Below are 25,085 nucleotides of genomic sequence, written 5' to 3'. Positions count from 1 at the left end.
CAAGAGAAGACACTGCAAGGAGAAGCCTGCACACTGAAACGAAGAGTAGCCCCCACTCACAGCGACTAGAGAGAGCCTGTGTGCAACAGCAGAGACCCCGAGCAGCCACAGACAAATAAATATTAATAAAATAAAAACAGTCACTAGCATACTTAAAAAAAGATTTAAAAAAAAAGAACCAGCTCTTAGTTTCATTGATCCTTTTTTCCCTCCCTATTTCATTTATTTCTGCTCTGATCTTTTTATAGTTCCTTTAGGTGTAAAGTTAGGTTGTTTGTATGAGATTTTTCTTGTTTGCTGAGGTTAGCTTGTATCACTATAAACTTTCCCCTTAGAATTGTTTTTTCTATGTTATATAGATTTTGGATTGCTATGTTTTCATTTTCACTTGTCTGTAGGTACTTTTTGATATCCTCTTTGATTTCTTCAGTAACCCATTAATCGCTTGAGCTGCTTTGCTCTATCCTTGATGATTGCTATCTGCATACAGTTGTAAAAGCATAGTTAACTCTCCAAATACTTTTTCTGGACTCATGGTACAGTTTCACACCTTCTTCTGGGGTCAAGAAGAGAGAGTTCAAGCTCAGGAACCATATGAAAATTTAATTTTTTTATGTTTTCAATCATCATGTATTTATATTTTAAGCTCTACCTTTTTTTTCATTTAATAGTATGTCAAATGAAACTTTCTAGTTACTGAGATTTCTGGATTGGTGAACACATCAAGGTTCTGGGAGAACCATGTGTTTGGAGAGGGCGTGGAAATTGCCCTCCCTCATCCCATACTGTGCCCTATGCATGTCTTCCATTTGCCTATTCCTGAGTTGTATCCTTTGTAATAAACCAGTAATAGTAAGAATATTGTTTCCTGGGTGAGCTGTTCTAGTGAATTATTGAAACTTGGAGAAGTATTTGTAGGAACCCCCCAATTTGTAGCCAATTTAGATAGAAGTATGGGTACTCTGACCATCCATTTGTGACTAGTGTCTGAATTATGGAACTGAACCCTTAAACCTATGGTTTCTGATGCTAATTCAGGTGGTTAGTGTCAGAATTAAATTGAATTGTAAGACACCTAGTTGGTGTTGGAGAAACAGAGAATTGGTTGTTGGTGAGAAAAAAAACCCATACATTTGGTATCAGAAGTATTATGAGTTAAATCAGTTCTTTCATTGTCCGAAGAAAATGCGGTATTTGCTAAAACAGTCTTTGCTCAGTGAAACATGGTTTGGGAAGAGGAAAAATGAAAGAATGGGGTATAAGGAATCTTTAATCCCTGGTGGTCACAAGGTCACCCACAGTATGGATCAGCTGCTGTGCTGGGATAAGTTATTGACACTAACAGTAAAAGTTAATAATTCATGGGGAGTTGGACCACTGGATACATAGGAAATGCAAACTAATATGAAAAAAGTAAAATACACAGTCCTTTGGTTATCACTATCTGTAAAGACTAAAATGAAATTAAAAGAGTGCTGAGTCAGAACTTGATGCTGAACCAAGCTCAGATTTCTATCAGTCTGGGCTTCAGCCTCTAGACTCAAAGCTACCCCAAAAGGAAGGATTATGTGGGAAAACAGAGCAACTCTAATACCTCTAGTCACCATGGAGGTAGTCCACATTGGCAGAGGGCAAAATCAAAAAACTATTGAAACAAGAGGGTATAGTATGAAGAATCTGCCTCATTTTGTGGATTGGTGCATCAGCTTCCTGTAGAACCATTAGTAGAATGGATTATGAGAATAATTTAGGGGCACTGTCTTTGGTTTTGAAGGTTGCAAAGTGGAAGAGCATGTTTAGGTTGATGTAGGATCCATAGCTCACTATGGAACAATCACAGATGGCTATACAAGATCCGGAAAGGTTGTAGGTTATTCCCAAGGAAACACCAGTCTGGTGAATGAATGAAAGCCACCATAAGTTCTGTTTACCCTGAGAAGGGAGGCTATCTGACTCTCCCTATAAATTCCAAATGAACATCACAGATGAGACAGCTGATATGTTCTGATGCAAGTTGTGTGGGACCAGCTTTATGAGAACTGGGATGTTCACCTGCTGCATATGCATGTGTTAATTTAAAACAATAAGACAGCACCAAAATGGGTTTATTTGGGAACACCAAAGAACTTCAATTCAGGACATAAAATCTTTGATGAAGCACCAAGTCCTGAGAACAAAGGGAAAAAATGTTCTTTTATACAGGAAAAGAGGGAGCTGGGAACAGCTGTTTCAGACAAAGAGTCCACTGGCGGGCTTGCCTGGTGGTCCAGGGGTTGAGACTCTGCCTGCCAATGCAGGGGACACAAACTCGATCTCTGCTCCAGGAAGGCTCCACAGGGCAAGCGGAACCACAACTCCTGAGCCCCAGTGCTCTGCAACAAGAGAAGCCACTGCAAAGAGAAACCCCACAAGCCACAAAGACAGAAGAGTAGCCCCTGCTAGCCCCAACTGGAGAAAGTCCCCACGCAGCAACAAAGACCCCAGCACAGCCAAAAATAAAGAAATAAATAAAAGACTTGACCATCAGGGATTTTAACAAAAGAGCCCATTGGAGAAAAATGGAAGTTTCAAATATAGCGGCTTTTCATTGGCTGAGTTATGACAGCCTCTCATTGGCTGGGCTGTTGCTGGGCTAGGAGAAATTCTTCCTCCTCCTGCTTGGTGTCAAGTATTAACCTTTTCCCCGTTGGATATACAAGGGTATATATCTCTTTCTGTAGGGTCTGCAATTGTGGTAGTGCCTGAGAGCTCCCCCTTCTGGCCTCCTGACTCCATTTTAAATGAGGGTTCTGTTTATTAATTTTCAACCTGTTACCCAGGTCATGATAAAAGCCATGGTTAAGGAGGGTGCCCTTTTTCACTGGGCACCATATGTAACTTTACTGCTGCAAAATCAGCAATAATCCCAGAAGCTTTTTTGAATTCGCTGTCTCAGCTTCTCCTCATGGGCTTTGCAGTTGCTAATAAAAACACCAGGTTAATGAACAACCAAATGTGGAAATATTGAAGTTGGGAGAGGGTCAAGGAACACAACCCAGCAGGGTGGAAGTCTTTAGAAATGAGATAAATTAAACTGGACATCGATTGGATTGAAACAAAAGTCTTAATACAGCAGGATTGAAGTTTGGGTGAACAAAAGGGATCCCCTCCCCAACCGTGGGCTCCAAATAAGTCCAAAAGGGATCCCCTGGTGAGACCCAAATAAGTTCATTCTATTTACTTTCACTTTGAATAACTTTTTTTTTTTTTTAATGTATGAAGCTGGCATACAAAGAATGAGAAACCTGACCTGGGATGGGGCAATAGCTAGGCAGTGAACCAAGATAAAGGCTGTTAAAGTAACCAGATTAGGGCCAAGATGGAGTCATTCATGCTAAGCCACTTGTCAGCAAACCAAAACTGCACTGAGTGTTTATGCTGGGCTCTCCCAGAAAAGGAGAACCTACGCAGACCATCCACTTTCGGCTGCTCAGCACAAGTTACCTGGCCCAGGGCTTCTAAGACTTACCTTTCCTCCATGCAAGGAAAGAAACCCTGCCTTAATCGGTCTGCAAATGCCCAGGGTAACTTTCTTCTCCTTGCTCCCTTCTGCCTATAATTCTTGCCTTGTACAGCTCTTTGAAGCTCCTATATATTGCTAGATTGATGCTCCCCAAATTATGAATTTTTGAATAAAGCCAGTAAGATCTTTAAATTTTGCTCAGTTTTTTTCTTTAACACACCTGACAAGAGACCAGAGCCCCCAGGCTCGTCCCCTTGCTGCAAAGGGGACCCAACACTTTATGTACTTGAGTGGGTGAAATATGGGAATGAAGGAGAAAACCCCAGGACTCATTGACATGGAAGCCCCATGCCCCGTGGTACCAAAATGTATCAGTGAAGCCTGAGGCAGGCTTCAGTGAGATGGAGAGAATACAGTGATAAATGGGCTGATAGGATGAAGATGAAGGTTTGGGTGAAAATTGTAAGGCTGAGATGGGCTTTATGTGATAAGAGCGTGTCTTCTTTACATGAACGTTCTGAGGGATGGATATCATGTCTGAGTGGGGACCACCTCCCCTACTACAGTTAGAGATGTGAGGATTGATGGGGTTAAGGTGAAAGTTTAGATGAAAATTTGTATATTTGAAGTGGTTGCATCCTTTTTATCTGAATGATTATGGGGCTGGGCATTGTGTCTGAATAGGGAACTGTTTGTGAAAACAGAAAGTGTGTAAGTCAACCCTTCAGGCAGTATTAATTGAATGTGCTAAATTGGAACCAATAAGACTGCCTGAGCTCAAACAGTATAGAGTACAGACTGGAGTCCTGACATGGACAAATTCTCTGTGCCATAGCTGTGTGTGGCGCAGAGACCAGGACTTATTGCAAAAGCCTGTGACCACCTCCCAGGGCTGAGCACTAGGACTTTAGTGAATTTTCATCCGAGGGGAATTACTAGCTTGATATCAAATATTAATCAAAACCGCCCATAAGACTGAAGGATAGGAAAAAATCGTTAAACCTGAAATGCCTATGATTTCTTGGATGACATCAGAAAAACACTATCAGGGAGGGCGATGCCCAGAAGAATTCCATAATAAAATCGAAATTAAAAAAAATCAACTATACTACAATTAAAATAAACTAAAGTGAAATGGTTTATGCAGCATCACGCTACCAGTGGAATGCAAGGACTCACGAGCAAGGAGCCTCTTCTCCCCTAGGACTGACTTTGAAACGGTACGAGGAGCTGCCAGATTCTACCATTGCTTGGACAGTGCCCTGTAAATGCCCTGTAAACCGTTCTCAACCAACCAACAAAAAGTTGCTTAGTTTATGGATCACAGTCATTAAAGTGAACAGATAGCATCCTGTTTGGAAGGCCACCACTCTGATCAAAGAAGTGAAGTTAAATGAAAGTCTCTCAGTCGTGTCTGACTCTTTGTGACCCCATGGACTGTAGTCCATGGAATTCTCCAGGCCAGAATGCTAGAGTGGGTAGCAGTTCCCTTCTCCAGGGGATCTTCCAACCCAGGGATCAAACCAGGTCTCCCACATTGCAGGTGGATTCTTTACCAGCTGAGCCACCAGGGAAGCCCCTGATCAAAGAAGGTAAGAACAAATCAGCAAGGTGGGCTGAAATGCATGCTGTTTTCCTAGCAGTGGTGGGAGAATCGAACAATAATAAAAGTCCCTGTGTTTCGGGTTTCCCCTGCTTGTGGGCAAAGACCTATGCCTATGTAATGAAACCTCCACAAAACCTGCATACAACAGGATCTTAAGAGCTTTCAGACTGGGGAACACATCAAGGTGCTGAGAGGGTGATGTGCCTGGAGAGGACATGGAAGTTCTGTGCCCTTCACCCCATGCCTTGCCCGGTGCATGTCTTCCATCTGAAAGTGAAAGTATTAGTTGCTCAGTCGTGTCCTGACTCTTTGTGACCCTATGTCCTGTAGCCTGCCAGGTTCCTCTGTCCATGGAGTTCTCCAGGCAAGAATACTTTCGTGGGTAGCCATTTCCTTCTCCAGCGAATGATAAACCAGTAAGTAAACAATAAATTTTCCAGTTTGTTTATATAATTTTTGTAATTATGTAATTTATTGATTCATAGTAATTCTATGAAATTGTTATATAATAGTTTATGTCATTCATCTATTGTTGGCTTCTCTTTATATTTACTGCCACAAGCATTCTGTATCTACAGCAAGATAATATTTTGAAATATTCATCTTTATGGTTTTCTTCTCTACTGATCCAGAGACATCTTAAATGTCATAGAAAGAACTGGAGTTGTTAAAACAGGAATGCAGGCAGAAAGAAATAGTTAACTTTTGATTTTCCAACCTAAGGGCCTGAAGCCTACTTAAGAAATATTACAAAACCATAGCCTTTGATTTTGCAATGGAAAATAAAGGACATTTGAGGATCAAAAGTATCCTGCAAAAAAAAAGGCAGAGAATGTGTGTCTGAACAACAGATGATATCAAAGATAAACAAAGCTGAATACTAGCTACAGTAGTGAGGACAGATTTTATTCAGTAATACTATTGCAACAGGGAAGAGAGTTCAGCATAAACTCAACTTCAGTTTTGCAGGGGTTGAGATAGAATTATAAATTTGGAATCAGTGGTATATAAATGGCATATTAACTGGCTCCCCAATATTTCTCTTTTTCTCCCCAATTGAGATATAATTGACATATGACTTGTGTAAGGTATACAGTGTATTATTTTGATAGTTTATGTGTTGCAATATGATTACTACAGTAGTGTTTGCTAACACCTCTATCATGTTACCTAATTGTCATTTCTTTTTTGTGACTAGAACTATTAAAATCTAGTCTCTTAGCAACTTTGAAGTTATGGTACAGCATTGTTGATGATAATTGCTTGCTGTGCATTAGATCTCCAGAACTTATTTACTAGATGCAAATTTGCACCCTTAAACATCTTCCTAGTTACCCCATCCACTTGACTCCTCCCACCCCCAGCCCCTGGTAACAACCATTCTGCTCTGTTTTTTATGAGTTCACCTTTTTTAGATTCCACATACAAGTGATACCACACAGCGTTTGTCTTTCTCTGTCTGGCTTATCTCCCTTAGCATGATGCCCACAAGCTCCATCCATGTTGTTGCAAACGGCTGAATTTCCTTCTTTCTCTTGGTTAAATGGTAATCCATTGTATGTGTATATATATAAATTTTCTTCATTCTAGCAGAGTCTTAACTTTGTGCAGGACACCATGTCCCAGGTAAAAGATACTTTCTTGGACTTCCTGGCTACTGGAAATGGCCAGTTCTGACCAATGAGAGGTAAACAGAAGTAGCCAGGTAAGAGTTCCAGGAAACTTTATACAAAGTGATATATTGGACTTTCATGCATTTTTGTCATTCCCCCATATACTTGCCTGGGATATCGATTTGAAGCTGAGGGCAGAGCATCTGTCTTGTTATTTAAGGCAAAAAGAGCATGAGAATGAAAGCTACATGTGAGGGTGGTAGAGGGGAACAATCAAGAGTCCCACGGACGCTGATGACATGGCAAGCCGCTGTGCCAGCCCCAGATAGTGTATTTTTAATCTTACTAGAAAACAAGCCCCCCTTTGGTTGAGCTAGTATAGTCACGTTTTCGGCTGTACAGTTGTCCCTCTGTATCCATAGGGAATTAGTTCTGTTGCAGGAAAGAGGACCCCTTCCAGGGCCCGAGAATGGACTCTTGTCCAACACTTAGAAATCAATTGTCTAAGTAGACACAGGCTGACAAAGCAAGAGACTTTGTTGGGAAGGGGTGTCTGGACGGACAGGAGCAGGGGAAGGGAACCCAGGAGAACTCCGCCACGTGGCTCACAGTCTCAGGCCTTATGATATTCCGGTTAGTCTCCTGCCTGTCTCTGGCCAATCATTCTGACGCAGGCTCCTTCCTGGAGGCACGCGTCACTCAGCCAAGATGGATTCCAGTGAGAAGTCTGGGAGATTGGTAGGACATCTGGACTGGAGTCTCATCTCTCCTTTTGACCTTGACCAAATTCTTCTGATTGGTAGTAGTTTGTTAGTTCTGCATGCCTTCCAGGACCTCCTGTTGTAAAATAACTCAGGCAAGTGGTTACATTGTGTCTGGCCAGGGCAGGCAGTTTCAGTCAGTGGTTCCCCTAACATTTCCAGGACGCTGCCCACAAGGATACCAAAATCCAAGGATAGATTATACAAAGTTGGCCCTCCACATATCTGTGGGTTCTGCATCCGTGGTACGGGTCAACTGTATACAGGCAAATGCAGTCCTGATACTGATGGCAACTGAACCCAAGGGCCTTAATGCAGTTGCACAGCAATAGGTCTAGACTGTGAGAGGAGGGCCTAGGAAGAATCCTGTGAGAACTTGTAACACTAACTGCCAGATCCTGGAGGCTGACTCACAAGGGAGAATGTTCAAAAGAGTGCTTAGAAGTATTGGCAAGACCAAGAAGCAAAGTGGGTAAAAGAACAAGCTCTGTCACCAGAATTCAATCCTGGCTCACGTCACTACTAGCCAGGTGACCGACAGTCATTGACTTAATTGTTCTGTGCCTCAACTTCCTTACTTGTAAAATGAGGATAATATAATAATAGGGTTATTACGATGAAGAAATGTGGAGCTTATACAGTAAGTCCTCAGTCAACACTAGCTGTTGTTATTGTTAATCATTCCACAGAAAGAGGATTTTTTTTTTTTAAGACTTATCTCTTGGGAAGCCTGGCAAATGGTATTACCCCCCATGGGATTATCAGACATTAGTCATCAGAATAGTCTAAAGAAATTTCTCTCTATGGTGTCACAAAATTCCTTTCCCAAGTCTGCCTGGCTGGCCCTGAAGTTGTATACTGGTAAAAAGTTTTCCATTCAATAAAACATTTACAAGTGTTTGTGGAACCCCTTTCATGCACATGGACTGTGTTGGGTGATGGTGGATACAAAAATGAATGTAATATAGTGTGTGTGAGTGTGTTTATGGGAGAGTGGGTGGCTACAGCAACTGCTCCTCTCTTGTTTTTGCTGGTCTTGAACCAAAGCAGGTGTGAACCTGAGGAGGCACTATGTGAAGTCCAAGGATAAAGCTAATTTGGCAGAAGGCAGAGCCAAGAGATAGATGTAGTGCTTCAGCGCAATGGCATGTTTGAGCCCTGGATCAAACAACACCTTGTGAAATGTAATAAAGGGAAGCTCTACTAAAATGAGTCAGGAGAACAGAAACAGGAGATCTCATGGGCTAGGAAATGGCAACCCACTCCAGTATTTTCACCTGGGAAATCCTGTGAACAGAGGAGTCAGGAGGGCTACAGTCCATGGGGTTGCAAAGAGTCAGACACCACTGAGCGACTGAGTATGAGTACGTGTGCAAACAATTCAGATCCCAACAGGAAGAGAGGTGCCTTGCATCTCCAACAGGAAGTAACACTGCTTTACCACCTGCAGAAAGAAGAAAAAAGATTCTCCTTGCCTGGTAACAATATACAGCCTTGACGTACTCCTGTCCCTATTTGGAACCAGTCTGTTGTTCCATGTCCAGTTCTAACTGTTGCTTCCTGACCTGCATACAGATTTCTCAGGAGGCAGGTAAGGTGGCTTGGTATTCCCATCTCTGAAAGAATGTTTCAGTTTGTTGTGATCCACACAGTCAAAGGCTTTGGCATAGTCAATGAAGCAGAAATAGATGTTTTTCTGGAACTCTCTTGCTTTTTCGATGATCCAATGGATGTTGGCAATTTGATCTCTGGTTCCTCTGCCTTTTCCAAATCGAGCTTGAACATCTGGAAGTTCACAGTTCATGTACTGTTGAAGCCTGGCTTGGAGAATTTTGAGCATTACTTTGCTAGTGTGTGACATAAGTTCAATTGTGCGGTAGTTTGAGCATTCTTTGGCATTACTTTTCTTTGGGATTGGAATGAAAACTGACCTTTTCCAGTCCTGTGGCCACTGCTGAGTTTTCCAAATTTGCTGGCATATTGAGTGTAGCACTTTCACAGCATCATCTTTCAGGATTTGAAATAGCTCAACTGGAATTCCATCCCCTCCACTAGCTTTGTTCATAGTGATGATTCCTAAGGTCCACTTGACTTCGCATTCCAGGATGTCTGGCTCTAGGTGAGTGATCATACCATCGTGATTATCTGGGCTGTGAAAATCTTTTTTGTATAGGTCTTCTGTGTATTCTTGCCACCTTTTCTTAATAGTTTCTGCTTCTGTTATGTCCCTACCATTTCTGTCCTTTATTGTGCCCATCTTTGCATGAAATGTTCTCTTGGTATCTCTAATTTTCTTGAGATCTCTAGTCTTTCCTATTCTACTGTTTTCCTCTATTTTTTTGCACTGATCACTGAGGAAGGCTTTCCTATCTCTCCTTGCTATTCTTTGGAATTCTACATTCAAATGGGTATATCTTTCCTTCTCTCCTTTGCTTTTCACTTCTCTTCTTTCCACAGCTATTTGTAAGGCCTCCTCAGACAACCATTTTTTTTGCATTTCCTTTTTGCATTTCCTTTTCTTGGGGATGGTCTTGATGCCTGTCCCCTGTACAACGTTACGAACCTCCATCCATAGTTCTTCAGACACTCTGTCTATCAGATCTAATCGCTTGAATCTGTTTCTCACTACCACTGTATAATCATAAGGGATTTGACTTAGGTTATACCTGAAAGGTCTAGTGGTTTTCCATACTTTCTTCAATATAAGTCTGAGTTTGGCAATAAGGGGTTCATGATCTGAGCCACAATCAGCTCCCAGTCTTGTTTTTGCTTCTCCATCTTTGGATGCAAAGAATATAATCAATCTAATTTCAGTATTGACCATCTGGTGATGTCCATGTATAGAGTCTTCTCTTGTGTTGTTGGAAGACGGTGTTTGCTACGACCAGTGCATTCTCTTGGCAAAAGTCTATTAGCCTTTGCCCTGCTTCATTCTGTATTCCAAGGCCAAACTTGCCTGGTACTCCAGGTGTTTCTTAACTTCCTACTTTTGCATTCCAGTCCCCTATAATGAAAAGGACATCTTTTTTGGATGTTAGTTCTAGACGGTCTTGTAGGTCTGCACAGAACCATTCAACTTCAGCTTCTTCAGCATTACTGGTCGGGGCACAGACTTGGATAGCTGTGATACTGAATGGTTTGCCTTGGAAACGAACAGAGATCATTCTGTTGTTTTTGGATTACGTCCAAGTACTGCATTTTGGACTCTTTTGTCCATTGCTTCTAAGGGATTCTTGCCCAGAGTAGTAGGCTGCACAGACTTTATTTTTTTGGCCTCCAAAATCACTGCAGATGGTGACTGCAGCCATGAAATTAAAAGACATTTGCTCCTTGGAAGAAAAGTTATGACCAACCTAGACAGCAAATCAAAAAGCAGAGACATTACTTTGCAAACAAAGGTCTGTCTAGTCAAAGCTATGGTTTTTCCAGTAGTCATGTATGGATGTGAGATTTGGACTATAAAGAAAGCTGAGCACCGAAGAATTGATGCTTTTGAACTGTGGTGTTGGAGAAGACTCTTGAGCGTTCCTTAGACTGCAAAGAGATACAACCAGCCCATCCTAAAGGAAATCAGTCCTGAATATTCATTGGAAGAACTGATGCTGAAGCTGAAACTCCAATACTTTGGCCACTTGATGCAAAGAGCTGACTCACTGGAAAGACCCTGATGCTGGGAAGGATTGAAGGTGGGAGGAGAAGGGGACGACAGAGGATGAGATGGTTGGATGGCATCACAGACATGATGGACATGAGTTTGAGTAGGCTCCAGGAATTGGTGATGGACAGGGAAGCCTGGCGTGCTGCAGTCCATGGGGTCGCAAAGAGTCGGACATAACTGAGCGGCTGAACTGAACTGAACTGTCTGGTAACAGATCAGCCAATGAGAGACTGTCACAACTCAGCCAATGAAAACCCTCTATTCTAGAAAACTCCCAGTTTTCCTCTAATGGACTTTTATAATAGTTCCTCTCAACTTCCCCTTCTCCTTTGTAAAAGTTTTCCTCTCTTTTGCTTTACTGGGACTTGCATGTGGACTTCCATAATTGCATGTCATAAACTGTAATTTTTGCTGCCCCCAAATAAAACCATTTTTTGCTGATAAAAACTACTGGCTGTTTATTATTTTATATTAACAAGCTGAAGTGAGAAATGTTTTCCAGCTTCTCATATGTGGAATCCAATAAATTGCTTAAACCATTTTGAATTAGATTTTCCTTCACTTATAACTGAAACGGCCTGTACTGAGGCAGGTGATAACGCTTGCCTCCTCCTTTAAAATTTACTGATGGCCTTATTCCCAGTTTAACGCTAATTAAACAAACTGTTGAAATTGCATAATTGGCAAATTTCAGAAACTGGAGTAAATTCTAAATATCTTAAAAAAAATGGAAAATTTCAAATAAAATTTCAAACAAAAGTAGAGACAATGATATAATTAATCACTATGCATCTATCACTCTTTTCCAATAATTATCAACCCATGATCAGATTTATTTCACCTATTCTAGCCTCCATCCCCTGAAATGGACTATTTTAAAGCATATCCCATGCTTCATGTCATCTGATTAGTGTACCTGGACCATAGGACTGCATCATATCTGCCAAGGAGCAGGGAGAAGGGAGATCTAGCCCCCTTGAGACCCAAACCCTTCCAGCAGAGAATTCCCCTTGATGATGGCAAGCCATAAAAGCTGGCTCTCCATTTAATTTTTTTATTTATTTGTTTTTATTATTATTTATAGTAGTTGGGGGCTAATTACTTTACAATATTGTAGTGGTTTTTGCCATACACTGACATGAATCAGCCATGGGTTTACATGTGTTCCCCATCCTGACCCCCCCCTCCCACCTCCCTCCCCATCCCATCCCTCTGGGTCATCCCATTGCCCCAGCCCTGAACATGTGTCTCATGCATCGAACCTGCAACGGCATTCTATTTCACATATGATAATATACATGTTTCAATGCTATTCTCTCAGAACATCCCACCCTCACCTTCTCCCTCAGAGTCCATAAGACTGTTCTATGCATCTGTGTCTCTTTTTCTGTCTTGCATATAGGGTTATCACTACGATCTTTCAAATTCCATATATATGCATTAGTATACTGTATTGGTGTTTTTCTTTCTGGCTTACTTCACTCTGTATAATGGGCTCCAGTTTCATCCATCTCAATGGAACTGATTCAAATGTATTCTTTTTAAGGGCTGAGTAACATTCCATTGTGTATACGTACCACAGCTTCCTTATCCATTCGTCTGCTGATGGGCATCTAGGTTGCTTCCATGTCCTGGCTATTGTAAACAGTGCTGCGATGAACATTGGGGTACACGTGTCTCTTTCAATTCTGGTTTCCTTGAGTGCGTATGCCCAGCAGTGGGATTGCTGGGTCGTATGGCAGTTCTATTCCCAGTTTTTTAAGGAATCTCTACAATGTTCTCCATAGTGGCTGTACTAGTTTGCATTCCTACCAACCGTGTAAGAGGGTTCCCTTTTCTCCACACGCTCTCCAGCGTTTATTGCTTGTAGAATTTTGGATAGCAGCCATTCTGACTGGCGTGAAATGGTACCTCATATGGTTTTGATTTGCATTTCTCTAATAATGAGTGATGTGTGGCTCTCCATTTTAAGTGATAATAACAGTAACACGAAAGAGACAGGGCGTGACCAGGAAAAGCTTCTGTATAGGAGGAAGAATTAAACTGAGCTCGATGAGATGGATAGAATGTAGGTACCTAGAGAGACAAGAGAATAGGATGGATTTATTACTTCTAGTATAATATTAAGTATAATAGTAAGAAAAATTGGAAAATAAAGAAATGTAGGAAAAACAGTCATTAAAATTCTCATTAACCAAAAAGCCACTGGGGTTTGGATTTTAATGTTTGATTTTTGTTTGCTTGTTTTCTGTTTTTCTTTTTTATATATAGGTTAGTTGTAACTGTACTGCAAGCTTATATCTCTATATTTTTATTTAACAGGGTAAGCAGTTTTCTAAGTTACTGTGGATTCATTGTAAACGTTTTTTGGGTTTTTTTTTTGCACAGCATGTGGTTCACAGGACCTTAGTTCCCTAACCAGAAATTGAACCTGGGCCCCAGTAGTGAAAACACCAAGTCTTGAGCACTGGACCACCAGGGAATTCCCTCTAAACATAATTTAAACAGATGCATAATATTTCCTTAAGGACATGTTGCATGGTTTATTTGATCAATCTCTCATATTTTGGCATTCTGATTCCTTTTATTATGTGATTCCTTTTGTTATATAACTATGCAAAGAGTATTATTTTTGTTTAAAACCTTTTCTGAAATTTTGAGTTAATTAATTAGTGTAGGGACTACCGAAAGCAAAATTACTGGTAAAAAAGTGTGAATATTACAGAATAGAGCATTTCTAATACTGATTTTATACCATCTCATATCATTATCTCAAAAGGTGATTTGAATTCCAGATGTAATTGATAAGAAACATTAAATTTAAGAACATATGACCTAGAGTGTATGTCACAGAAATGTAATTTAAGGTTTTTTTGGTGGGGAGGGAGGGCTTCACCACATGGCTCATGGGATCTTAGTTCCTTAACCAGAGGTTAAACCCGGACCCTGGGCAGCGAAAGCCCAGAGTTATAACCACCGGACCACCGGGAAATTCCTCTATAGATAATTTTTAACTGTGCATGCAGCCATTCAGAAAAAAAGGACTACATTTTCCAACCCCCCTTGCTAAGTGATGAAGTTCTGACCAATGGGATATAAGCAGCAGAAGAGTTCTCTTGACGGGCTTTGCCGCTGGCCCCGTGATAAAGAATCTACCTGCAATGCAGGAGCCGCAGGGAACTCTGGTCCAATCCCTGGGTCAGGAAGATACCCTGGAGTAGGGCATGGCAAGCCATTCCAGTGTTCTTGCCTGGAGAATCTCACAAACAAAGGAGACTGATGGGCTACAGTTCATAGAGTCAGATATGACTCTGACTTACTGTGCACAGACACGCACATTCTCTTGGCAGTAGCTGGAAACCTTCTTCAATGGGTGTCTTTTGCCTTATTTTACCTCTTTTTTTTTTTTTTTAACTTTGCTGGCTAGTAATATGGGTACAGTCATTCGGGATAATGAACATAAGGACAACAGCCTAGGCTTGGTGGGGCGACAAGCTGGAAGAGGCCAGGGTCACTGAGAACTTTGAGGAGTGGACCCCCCTTTTCCACTGTTTCTCCTCTCTGCACAGGAGAGAGAAAGTTCATTGCAAGCCACTGGTGGTTTGGGATTTCTACCAGAACCTAATTCAAATACAGTGTGGTTTTAGATACTGGAAACAGCGTTGTTACACACACTGTTTTACCAGCCCAGAGAAGGGAAGAGTCACTGCCATGGGAAAAAGCATTTCAAATGTATTTTGAGACCGTGTTATGAGGTTTGGTTTAAATATTCCTGATTCTAACAAAAAAGAAAACTTCAGTGTCAATAGGAGAAAATTCCAAGTAAAACTATGGAATTCATGACATCCAACTTCCAATTTAGTTGCCTCAAGTGTAAAAGAAAAGAAAGGAGTAGGAAAATGGTGAATATCTCCCAGTTTATCTTGTTTCCAGAGACTACCATCCCTACTCCAAGAACTATTAAAAGGCCCTCTTGAGAGAACAGCAACCAAAAATAAAGTGGTATTTGGCGTTTCTCTGGGAACACATTTAACTCTGCTCCAAGAAGAATAACCTGCTTCAATTTGCTATAGCCCAAGCCCTGTTTTCCTCTGAGCTGGGAAAAAGAAATCACTGAGAAAATATTTTGAAACAGCAACGTCAATCTGAAAAAAGAGAGCAAAATGCCAAGTCAAAAGAAAGTTGTGTTAGAATGCATTTTGGTGAGAACACAGATAGTTGGGGGCTCAGATCTATGCTCTGTTGGGAATGGGGAATCAGGGATCTTGTTGATGTTCATCAAAAAAAGGGACTCATTTCTGGGAGCAGCAAAGGGAGTGAAATATTTTGCTGACATGTTTAGAAGCAATCCTGGCCCTTGCTCTTTCTTGCCAATGGAATTTGTCAGCAGTCAAAAACAGGATCAGATTCAAAAGCAAAGAGCAGCCTCTCTAGAACGAAATATCATCAGCAATGACATAGCTTCATTGGATGTCCTCTGGTATAAAGAATTCTCTCCAGGCCAGATCTCCCCAGGCTCACGGTCCTCACTGCCAAACCACGTGTGATAGGCCTGGCCAGTTCTTACAAGATCTACTTTTTCTCTGTTACTGATCCTGGTTGAAGTTTTGGCTGCTTGCAGTCACCTCTCAGGCAAACTGTAGAGGGGGCATCCAGTTTGTGTTTATACAAAGCAAAATGTTCATCTGAGCCAATATCTTCTCACCAGTCTGCACACCTCTGAACTACTCCAATCAGGGTTCACCTGTGAAAAGCAAGGTGGAGTGTTGTCTTAGGCAAAGCCTAGCAGAGATAACAAATCTGTTTCCAAAAAAAATCACAGTGCATCTCAAAGCCAATAGGATTAAGAAGAAATCTGTCACCATTCTCAGCCATTCTGTTATATGATCATTAACCTACAGCAAGTCAAAGTATCCATTGATGTATGGACTTTTGCAAGTTTCTGATGTTATCAGTCTTTTTTGAAATGGACATTTCACCTCTGGGGTAAAGGAGGGGGTTGTAGAACTAAGGAATGAAATCTATAATCTCTTGGCAGTGGCGGGGGGCAGGAAGGAAAAGACTGGGCATGTAACTTTAATCATTGATGGATTTTAGAATCACATTCCAGTGTGTTCCACCAGCAACACAGCTCGTTATTATCTTGGGCTTTTTCTTTAAAAGCCACCTGCCTGCTGCCCCAAAGGCTGGAAGTTTGCCCTTGCTTCTTGCTCACTTTCCCTTTAAGGACTGTTAACGTTTTAGGTGGTAAAGGTCTAAGTGCCCTCTGGACTAGTTGGCATGATATGTGCGTTTTCCAATTTGGAAGCAAAAGAACCTGTTCTCCAGGGAGGGCTCTTCAAGGTAATTGCTCTCTGAGAGATTCCTGCCACTGCCTTAGGCAACCTTCACCAGAGACAAATCCCTCTCGTTATTAGAATGGGCTAGAAATCCAGAGATGGAAAGATGGGAGCTCAGGACAGACTTGCCGAGCCCTTTGAAACCAGCAACCTCTCCACACAGAGGACATGGGGGAAAGGCCAGCCCAGGCCTAGGCAGCTGAATGCCTCCCCTGCCCTCCCCTCCCAAGCACAGCAGCTTCCCACTGCCTTCTTTTTAGAAAGAGTGTCAGTGAAGGAAGTTAGTAGAGGAGCTACTGTGTTAATCAGGTTTCCACGCAGAGGGAGAACACTTCTTTGTAATAAAGCCTTTAACAAATCACCGGGGCTGGAGGGCTGCACCCAGGGGATGTGGTTCGCCAACTCAAGTGAGAGCGGCTGCAAGAGGAATCTGGGTGTGTAGCGGGTAAGAAGGGGAGAGGAAGAAGGAAAAACCCAGAGAAGCAGAAAGTCCTCCCTGGGCCGTTACCTGCCACCTCAGGCAGGGGACACAGGGGGATGGAGAGGTGGGCAGGCTGGGGGGAGGGGTTACCAACAAATGGGCCGTGGGCTGGAAGGAAGTATGGAAGAATAAAAATGAAATTGTTGGGACTTCCCTGGTGGTCCAGTGGTTGAGAATCTGCCTTTCAATGCAGGAGACTTGGGTTTGGGGAACTAAGACCCCACATGTCTTGGGGCAACTAACTAATGCCACAACTAAGACCCAATGCAGCCAAGTAAATATTTAATTTAAAAAAAAATGAAATTGTTTCCTGTGAGTCGTGGGCTCTGCTCTGAAATCTTCAGTAATGTTTCTGTTGTTTCCTGTTGTGCCGAGTGCATCCTTTTAGGAGACACTGAGGAGCTGCCGAGTTGGGCGGTCTGCAGACCCTGGGCGAAAAGAGGGAGCAGCTGGCCGCCGGAGTCAAGAGAGCCCTGGCTGGGTGACGGCGCTTTTGTTCCTCCTGTGTGTGCGCACCACCACCCTGGACAACAACAGCCAGAGTTGTTTGGGGGTGGAGAAGGGATGCTGGAAGCTCCCGAGGTAAGGGTAGATGTGAACTTGAAACTGCCTGACTGCAAAGCTCACGCTTTCATTATCTGTATAGTCACATCCTCCCCCACCCCGCCCACCTCAGCCCTGCCCAAAGCCCTGTGGTAATTCATGTCTACCAGCTTCCGGCCCCTGTTTCTGGCAGGAGGGGCATAAATGTGTGGCTTTTGGAGCCAGACTGTCTGGGTTTGAATCCTAGCTCAGCTGTTTGCTAGTAGTACGATGTTGGGCAAGTCTTGCAGTCTCCCAATCTCAGTCTCCTTATATGCAAAGGCAAGAAAATAACTGTGCCTTCTTTACAGAGTTTTTAGTGCACAATGCACTAAATATTAGTTGTTATCATTATTTCTAACAACAACACAGGATCGTGCCATGGACAGCCATGTAGATCCAGCTTCCTGAGCCACAGAAAGAATTCAGGTTTTGAGGCCAAAAAAACTGGGTTCCAACCTCAGCTCTGGCCCTTCGGGCTGAGTCACTCTGGGCAAGTTACTTAACTTTCCTGTGAAAGGAGTGAAAAACACCTCCCCTTAGGTGCAAGGTTGTTGGGAAAGGGGACTAACTTGAAAAGGAGCTGGCCAAGGACTGTTCATCTGTTTTAATCGTGACACGGTCTGGTGGCTCCCATACCCTAACTCTGCTTCACTACACACATATTTTAAACAGATCTGGGGGCTCCCAGGACATCAGACTTTACCCCCATTTGGTTCAGTTTTGTTGCTGCTGCTGTGCTGGGTCTTCATTACAGTACATGGGCTCTTCATTGCTGCACCTGGGCTCTAGTTGCAGCATGCAGGCATCTCTTGTTGCCCAGCACAGGCTTAGTTGCCTTGCAGCATGTGGGGTCTCAGTTCCCCGACAAGGGATGGAGCCACTTCCCCTGCATTGCCAAGTGGAATCTTAATCACTGGACCACTAGGGAAGTCCCTGGCTAAGTTTGATTGGAGTCAAACTCATGTAGTGAGAATTGTTCCCTCTGTGTTGTCTGGAATCCCAGTTGGCCTCATTTTAGCATCTTGCTGGGCAGGTTGGCTGAATGATGATAAAGGCTGTTTTGAGACCGCTGGAAAAACCTAAACTGGGTAAGACGGAATAAACTAAGTCCGACACATTTACTTGTAGCTCAGCTGGTAAAGAATCCACCTGCAATGCAGGAGATTCTGGTTCAATTCCTGGGTGGGGAAGATCCGCTGGAGAAGGGATAGGCTACCCACTCCAGTATTCTTGGGCTTCTCTGGTGGCTCAATCGGTAAAGAAATCGCCTGCAATGTGGGAGACCTGGGTTCAATCCCTGGGTTGGGAAGATCCCCTGGAGGAGGGCATGGCAACCCACTCCAGTATCCTTGCCTGGAGAATCCCATGGACAGAGGAGCCTGGCGGGCTACAGTCCATAGGGTCACAAAGAGTTGGACTCAACTAAGTGACCTCCACTTCACACACATTCATTATGTATGAGTCAAATGTCCCCCCTTTCCTCCAGCCTGGGGCGGTTCTCCATGTTGACTGCCTCTTCCTGCTCTTCCAAAGACCTCCCCAAAGGCTTTGGTCACTACTTGCCACCATCATAACGCTTACTCCTATGGGATGCCAAGCCCCATTATAGCCCCTTTAGAAGGCTTGAGTTCCCTTTGTCTGTTGCATGGGGATCAATGTGTTTTGTTTGGCTATTTTAACTCCAGAAAGTTGAAGGACTTAGGAGCATATATATCATTATATATGTGGGCATTGAAATTGCCCTAGATGAATATATCTGAAGACTAATGTGGCTACCTCTAAATGTGAGACAACATGGTTATTTAAAAAATACTTGTTTTCTGTCAATCTATTTGGCTGTGCCAAGTCTTAGTTGTGACACACGGCATCTTCTAGTTGCAGCATGTGGGATCTAGTTCCCTGACCAGGGATTGAACCCAGCCCCACCTGCTTTGGGAGCACAGAGTATTAGCCAACAGGAAAGACCCAATAATGTGTTTTTAATCTTTTTTTTTTTTTAATCTGTACCTTCTGGTCTTTTTTACAATGAAAATTGTGGCTTTTGCAATAGGAGAAAAACTAATTAAGTGGTATTCCTAACTAGAAAATCCATCCAAAAGATGTTTATCAAGGCTGTATTGTGGCCAGCACTGGGAGTGGCACTGGATGAACAAAGCAGATAAGGCCTTTGCACTCAGAGAGACTGTATCAGGCTGAGGGAAACCCTCAGTAAACAAATAAATACATCAAGACAACATGGGGTGCGTTGTTCACTTAAGAAGGTGTTCTTATTGCTCCTTGCTATTCTCTGGAACTCTGCATTCAGCTGGTTATTGCCCTCTTTCTCCTTTGCCTTTTGCTTCTCTTCTTTTCTCAGCTATCATAAGGCCTCCTCAGACAACCACTTTGCTTTCTTGCATTTCTCTTTCTTTGGGATGGTTTTGGTTACCACCTCCTATACAGTGTTACAAACCTCTGTCCCTAGTATTTTGGGCACTCTATCAGATCTAATCCCTTGAATCTGTTCACCATCTCCAATGTGTAATCATAACAGATTTGATTTAGGTCATATCTGAATGGCCTAGTGGTTTTCCTTACGTTTTTCAATTTAAGCCTGAATTTTGCAATAAGGAGCTCATGATCTGAGCCACAGTTAGCTCCAGATCTTGTTTTTGCTGACTGTATAGTGCTTCTCCATCTTTGACTGCAAAGAATATAAGGAGTGAAAAGAAAGCCTTTTAAGTGAACAATGCAAAGAAATAGTGGAAAACAATAGAATAGGAAAGACTATAGATCTCTTCAAGAAAATTGGAGATACCAAGGGAGCATTTTATGCAAATGAAGGACAGAAATGGCAAAGATCTAACCAAAGAAGAAGAGATTAAGAAGAGGTGGCAAGAATATACAGAAGAACTATACAAAGAAGGTATAATGACTGGGATAACCACAATGGTGTGTTCACTCACCTAGAGCCAGACATCCTGGAATGCGAAGTCAAGTAGGCCTTAGGATGCATTACTACAAACTAAGTTAGTGGAGGTGATAGAATTCCAAGTAAGCTATTTCAAATCCTAAAACATGATGCTGTGAAAGTGCTGCATTCAATATGCCAGGACATTTGGAAAACTCAGCAATGGTCATAAGATTGGAAAATGTCAGCATTCATTCCAATCCCAAAGAAAGGCAATGCCAAAGAATATTCAAACTACCACATAATTGTACTTATTTCACATGCTAGCAAGGTAATGTTCAAAATCCTTCGCTAGGCTTCAGCAGTATGTAAACCAAGAACTTCCAGATGTACAAACTGGATTTAGAAAAGGCAGAGGAACCAGAGATCAAATTGTTGGATCATAGAAAAAGATCAAGAGAATTCTAGAAAAACATCTACTTCTGTTTCATTGACTGCACTAAAGCCTTTGACTATGTGGATCACAACAAACTGTGGGAAATTCTTGAAGAGATGGGAATACCAGAGCACCTTACCTGTCTCCTGAGAAACGTGTATGCATATCAAGAAGCAACAGTTAGAACTAGACATGGAACAACGGATTGGTTCCAAATTAGGAAAGGAGTATGTCAAAGCTGTATATTGTCACCCTGCTTATTTAACTTTTAAACAGAGTACATCATGTGAAATGCCAGGCTGGATGAATCATAAGCTGGAATCAAGACTGCCAGGAGAAATATCAACAACCTCAGATATGCAGACAATGCCACTCTAATGGCAGAAAGTGAAGAGGAACTAAAGAGCCTCTTGATGAGGGTGAAAGAGGAGAGTGAAAAAGCTGGCTTAAAACTCAACATTCAAAAAACTAAGATCATGGCATCTGGTTCCCCTGTAAATAGATGGGGAAAAAATGAAAACAGTGACAGATTTTATTTTCTTGGGCTCCAAAATCACTGCAGACAGTGACTGCAGCCGCACAATTAACAAGACACTTGCTCCTTGGAAGAAAAGTAATGGCAAACTAAGACAGTGTATTAAAAAACAGAGATATCACTTTGCCGACCAAGGTCCATACAGGCAAAGCTATGGTTTTTCCTGTAGTCATGTACAGATGTGAGAGCTGGACCATAAAGAAGGCTGAGCACCAGAGAAATGATGCTTTTGAACTGTGGTACTGGAGAAGTCCCCTGGACAGCAAGATCAAACCAGTCAATCCTAAAGGAAAGCAACCCTGAATAGTCATTGGAAAGACTGATGCTGAAGCTGCAGTGACAATATTTTGGTCACCTGATGTGAAGAACCCACTCATTGGAAAAACCCTGATTGTGGGAAAGATTAAGGGCAGGAGGAGAAGAGGACAACAGAGGATGAGATGGTTGGATGGCATCATCGACTCAGTGGACATGAGTTTGAGAAAACTCTGGGAGATGGTGAAGGACAGAAAAGCCTGGTGTGCTGCAGTCCATGGGGTCACAAAGAGTTGGACATGACTTAGCAACTGAACAACAACAGCAAAGTGGGATGCATGCAGCAGAAAAAATGACCTGAGTGCTGCAGCTGAGAGTGATGGAACCTGCTTGAGAAGGCAGTTAACCGAGGATGTTTAGGCTCAGATTTTTTAGGGGAAAAAGAGGCTGCAATGCACAGAGTGTGTGGAGGACGGTTCCAAACACAGGAAGTGCCTGTGGGATGGTCCTAAGACAAGCACGAACTTGACATACGGGAGGGAGTGTTTGGAGAGTGCAGGTGAGATTTGGAGGGGAGGAGCCAGTTCATGCAGAGCCTCTAAACTTTGGTAAAGTGTTTGCTCTTTATCTGAATGCAAGAGGAAGACTTGTTAAGAGGCTCTTGAAAGAAAGGAGGCTAGGGTGGTACTCTTGAGATGGAAAGAGGTACAAGGATTAAGGGCATTTTAAAGACAACACATGCTGTTGGATTAGAGGTGGGGAATGAGGGAGAAGGGAGTGCCACTGATGGCTTCCCATTTGCTGACTCAGAATTATCCATCAAAGTGAGACAGACTGTGGGAGGAACAGGTTTAGACATATTAAATTTCACAGGACTGGGTTTATTAAAAGGGCAGCATTCAAAGTGACTCAGCCCTCTGATGTAATCAAGTTCAATGTAAACAAAAGAAAAGATTCACTCTGTTGCTTTGGCATAACTCAAAAGCTTTATAAAGGTTTGGTTCCTTATTTATAGAAATGTGAAGGACTTGAGTCATGTGTTCCTTTGAGTTTTACTTGATTTCATTTTATGGATAACAATATGTGCTACAGGGGAAGTTAGTAGTTGAGGGTTTCATAAAGATAGCAGGTATAACCCTTGTGAAATAAATGTCATGTTTTTATGGCAAGACTAAAAATTTAAACAAAAAATTGTCTCTGCCCTGTGGCCTCCTCTCTTCCCTATTGTGCATTGTGTATCTGTACATTGACCAGACCTCTCCCATCAGCAAGAACACCTGCTTTAGAGCAGCATTCTCATAGTATCAATCAGTGTGTGTGTGCACAGATGCTACAGTCATGCTTGACTATTTGCTACCCTATGGACTGTAGCCCAGCGGGCTCCTCTGTCCATGGGATTCTCCAGGCAAGAGTACTGAAGTGGGTTGTTGTGTCCCCTTCCAGGAGGTCGTCTCAACCCAGGGATCGAACTGGTGTCTCCTGTACCTTCTGCTTCACAGGCATTCTTTATCGCTGAGCCACTGGGGAAACACAATATTAACCAGACAAGGCCTTAAAAGATAGCACTCCTTCTTGTTCTTGTAAGGGGTGATGGGACCCACCAGGTGCTTAGATCTGGCTTACATAAACTGTCAATAATATGTCATTTGATGTACCACCCTCTGTCTCATAAAACTTATGTAACTCTGTCTTGACTTCTAAGGGTGGAGCAGTCCTCAGCTTTCTGAGATGCTCTTCCCAGATTATGTTCAACAAATTTGGCTCAAATAAAATTTTCCATTTCTTTCTTAGATTGATTGACTAATTTTTTTTGTCAACACTCTCATGAATAGCAAAGGTCTACTAACAGACCATCTGACCTGTCTCCTGAGAAACCTGTATGCAGGTCAGGAAGCAACAGTTAGAACTGGACATGGAACAACAGACTGGTTCCAAATATGAAAAGGAGTATGTCAAGGCTGTATATTGTCACCCTGCTTATTTAACTTATATGCAGAGTACATCAAGAGAAACGCTGGGGTGAAAGAAACACAAGCTGTAATCAAGATTGCCGGGAGAAATATCAATAACCTCAGATATGCGGATGACACCACCCTTATGGCAGAAAGTGAAGAAGAACTAAAGAGCCTCTTGATGAAGGTGAAAGAGGAGAGTGAAAAAGTTGGCTTAAAGCTCAATGTTCAGAAAACTAAGATCATGGCTGGCATCTGGTCCCATCACTTCATGGGAAATAGATGGGGAAACAGTGGAAACAGTGTCAGACTTTATTTTTGGAGGCTCCAGAATCACTGCTGATGGTGACTGCAGCCATGAAATTAAAAGATGCTTGCTCCTTGGAAGGAAGGTTATGGCCAACCTAGACAGCATATTTAAAAGAAGAGACATTACTTTGCCAATAAAAGTCCATCTAGTCAAGGCTATGGTTTTTCCAGTGGTCATGTATGGGTGTGAGAGTTGGATGGTGAAGAAAGCTGAGGGCCGCAGAATTGATGCTTTTGAATTGTGGTGTTGGAGAAAACTCTTGAGAGTCCCTTGGACTGCGAGGAGATCCAATCAATCCATCCTAAAAGAGATCAATCCTGGGTGTTCATTGGAAGGTCTGATGTTGAAGCTGAAACTCCAATACTTTGGCCACCTCATGCGAAGGGTTGACTCATTGGAAAAGACCCTAATGCTGGGTAGGATTGGGGGCGGGAGGAGAAGGGGACGACAGAGGATGAGATGGTTGGATGGCATCACCGACTCAATGAACATGGGTTTGGGTAGACTCCGGGAGTTGGTGATGGACAGAGAGGCCTGTCGTGCTGCAATTCATGGGATCGCAAAGAGTTGGACACGACTGAGCGACTGAACTGAACTATAGATAAGCAAGTACTAGACAATATATTCTGGACAAGTTATTGGAATAATTTCCAATAAAACTTTATGAAAAATATAAAGTGGTTGGTATGCCATCTATGGATAGACAATAGTTGTCTTTTATCTAGCACTCACTAGTAATATGTGTTGCTCATTCTGTTACACACTGTAAATAAAAGTCCTGTTTGAGTCCCATGTTGTTTATCATACAATGTTCATGTAAGAAAAAAAGGCTCAGAAAGGTTAAGTAACTTCCGCAGAGTCACAGAGCTAACAAGGGGTGGAATCTGCATTGGAGCCAGGTCTCGCCTGACTAGAAGGCTTGGGCTTCTATGAGGCAGATGCTGTCTTTGGTTTGCACAATGGGTTACCTGGGAAGCACGGGCTGAGTGGGATTTGGAACAAAAAAGGATTTGCGGGGAGTGACACCCATGGAAAGACATGACTGCTGAGCAGACCTGTCAAAGTCTCTGGAGCCCAATGTGGAGCTCTGTAAGCAGACTGCCCTTCAGAGGGCCCTGAGTTGGGTGGAGATGGCCAGGTCCTGGAACCACTACTCCAGCTC

At 42.5% G+C, this 25,085-nt stretch overlaps 1 long non-coding RNA gene across 2 annotated transcripts; it reads left to right on the top strand.

The window, feature by feature from the left end:
* Window positions 1-16,884: 16,884 nt before the first annotated feature.
* Window positions 16,885-24,767, top strand: LOC145540975 (uncharacterized). Of its 2 annotated transcripts, none has more exons than XR_014078676.1 (3): window positions 16,885-16,924; window positions 17,336-17,542; window positions 23,494-24,767. It is a non-coding gene; the product is annotated as an uncharacterized LOC145540975 (long non-coding RNA). The 2 variants fall into 2 exon arrangements; XR_014078675.1 differs by having other exon boundaries at window positions 16,885-17,024; window positions 17,349-17,542; window positions 23,658-24,767.
* Window positions 24,768-25,085: the final 318 nt, after the last annotated feature.

Source organism: Giraffa tippelskirchi, chromosome 3 (genome assembly GCF_054371585.1).
Source record: "Giraffa tippelskirchi isolate mGirTip1 chromosome 3, T2T-mGirTip1v1.2.pri, whole genome shotgun sequence".
NCBI classification, from domain to species: domain Eukaryota; kingdom Metazoa; phylum Chordata; class Mammalia; order Artiodactyla; family Giraffidae; genus Giraffa; species Giraffa tippelskirchi.
Note: the sequence above shows the minus strand (reverse complement) of the source record. Positions and strands in the feature narration are given on the sequence as shown.